The sequence below is a fragment of the Rhinopithecus bieti genome, unplaced genomic scaffold (assembly GCF_001698545.2).
Source record: "Rhinopithecus bieti isolate Rb0 unplaced genomic scaffold, ASM169854v2 scaffold_42392, whole genome shotgun sequence".
Classification (NCBI taxonomy): domain Eukaryota; kingdom Metazoa; phylum Chordata; class Mammalia; order Primates; family Cercopithecidae; genus Rhinopithecus; species Rhinopithecus bieti.
In genome coordinates this window covers 103,362-106,246 of record NW_016817147.1, presented here as the reverse complement: position 1 = coordinate 106,246, position 2,885 = coordinate 103,362, and positions in this window count along the sequence as shown.

The following is a 2,885-nucleotide window of genomic DNA, read 5'->3' as shown; positions in this document are numbered from 1 at the left end:
AATAGACAAATGGAAATCAAACTAAAAGTTTTGGCGCAGAAAAAAATCAACAGGATAAATAGGCAATCTACAGAATAAAAGAAAATATTTGCAAACTGTGTACCAACATGGAACTAATATTCAGAATTTACAAATAACTCAACTCAAAAATATTACAATAATAATAAACAAAGAATTCTATTGAAAATTGAGCAAATAACATTACTAACCATTTTTCAATAAAGACATACAAATAGCCAACATGCATATGAAAAAAGTGCTCAATCTCAACTAAAAATAAAACCACCATTTTTGTTTTACTTTCTGAGATGGAGTCTTAGTTGCCCAGGCTGGAGTGCAGTGGTATGATCTCAGTTCACTGCAACCACTGACTCCCAGGTTCAAGTACTTCTTCTGTGTCAGCCTCCCGAGGAGTTGGGGCTGCAGGTGAGAGCCACCATGCCTGGCTAACTTTTGTATTTTTAGTAGAGACGTGGTTTCACCATATCGGTCAGGCTGGTGTCGAACTCCTGACCTCATCATCTTCCTGCCTCCACCTCCCAAAGTGCTGGGATTACAGGTGTGAGCTACCATGGCTGGTCAGAACTATCATTTGATTCAGAAATCTCATCACTAGGTATCTACCCAAAGAAAAATAGTTTATTATATGAAAATGATACCTATGCTTGCACATTTATTGCAGCATGCTCACAATAGCAAATTGTATATACCAGAAAAGCTTAATATTCAAAATATATAGAAAATTCAAAGCAAAGGCAAGTATAATGATAATAATAATAATCCAACTAAAAAAGTCAAAAGACTGAAAAAATATTTTGCCAAAATATTTCCCAAAATAACCAGAAAATTAATAACAAATCAAATTCCAAGTTAGAAGAAGAAATAAATAAAAATCAGAACAGAACCAAATGACATTAAGTCCAAAAACAATAAAAATAATCAATAGAATAAAGAGTTGGTTTTTCAAACAGACAAAATTGGTAAATTGTTAGCTAGATTAACCACAAACAGAATAGAAATCTAAATAAACAAAATCAGAAATGAAAGAACAGACATTACAGTGGATACAACAGTAATACAAAAGATCACTAGAAATGATTATCTGTATATATTTGTATATTTGAAAATATTTGTATATATTTATATACAATGACCAACAGATATATAAAAAAGTGCTCAATATCACCTACCAACAGGCAACTGCAAATGAAAACAATGATGAGTTATCACTTCAAATCTGTTAGGATTGTTAATATCAAAAAGAAAAAATAGAGAAATAAGTAACATCTGCCATTCATATTCCTGAGATTTCTGAAACAAATCTTAGTACTGCTCTCACACATTTCAGACATGATGGGAAAAGAAAACTTAAGAAATGATCTAACATGCAGTTCCTCAAAAATACTCAGAAATATTCTTATATTCCCCCGAAACAATGGAAGAGCAGGCATATCATGCAGTACCTTATAAGCCATCAAGAGGACTTTAGCTGTCACGGTACCCTCTAAGGAAAGTCACTAAATAGGAAGTAGAGTCCTTAGAGAATTTAAGGGTATGGGACAAAAGATGCTCCTATTTGAGAGCTAGAGAAATAAAAATGGCTTTTAAGGAAACCTTTCTATCGAAGCAAAGCATTTTATACCACATTTTAAGGTCTGGAATTCTTTTTGACCATTGTACCCCTCGTCTCTGTTATCTGCTTCATTCATGCTTACCTACCTGAGTATTTGACTACTGTCTCATGTCTCTTCACATTCCAGGCTTTTATTTGCTCAAAGCAGTAGATCAGATCAATTACAGACAGCAAGGTCTGTTTTGTTAGAAAAATTAGCATGACTTTCTGGGATTCTCCAGTTACCAACCTAGTACTATGTTCAGTAGAGAGGAAAGAATATTATGAAAGATTCCAGAAATTTAATTCCAAAATACTGTTTTCTGACAGAAACTTTTGAATATTTAAAACATATGTGACATTTCTGGGTCCTTAGCTGTACTATCCAATACTATTGAATTTAAAATTAGTGCTGGATATTGGATTTTAACATTTGTACAACAATGTTTAATGCCATTGAATTTCTAGAATTATCATTAATCTAGAGTGAAGGATACATATTAGCTCAAGAAAGGGGAAGGTTCCTGTTAAGATAAAACATCTTGAAAATTTTCTTATCTATTTCAATAAACCTTCAAGTTTTCTTAAAAGTATTAATCTAAAATAATTTATGCAGAGCAAAACCTCCCAAAATCATTCCACAGATAGAGAAAATAGAAGCCTTACAGTATATTAGAAAATCTGGGGGATATTTATTCTCACCGAGAGACCAGGTTTCTGTAGTTCTCTAACTTTGCATCTCTATACAAATTTCACTGAGTAGGATTCAGACATACCCACTCCTCCTGACAGAATTCTATGGCCAAAGCCTTGAATGTTAACATTTCCTAAGAAAACCAAAACACCCACACATATTTAGCAAATGGCCATGGGCAGTATTGTTAATTTTACTCTAGGTGTTTGAGAGTTACGAGAGCTGCCTCTGTTTTACATGAGAGACTGGAATTATCCGATAAAATATTGTTAAATAGAGAAAGATTCTCTAATGTAGTTTTGCATTCTGAGGAAATAAAATGAAAAAAGATCCACAAACCAATGTAGGTACTATAGTTTTCTAAATAATACAGCGTAAAATTTATGGCATAAACACAAGCATATACAGTTTTGAGTGCCACATGTACATTATACACAGTAAGTTCTGTCTAGTTCTCATATGGAGAAATCACAGAAAGTTAGAAGGTACCTCTCAAATTTTAATGCATACATCAATGAACTGCAGATTTTGTTAAAATATGGATTCTAATTCAAGGGGTCTGGGACGAGATCTGAGTTA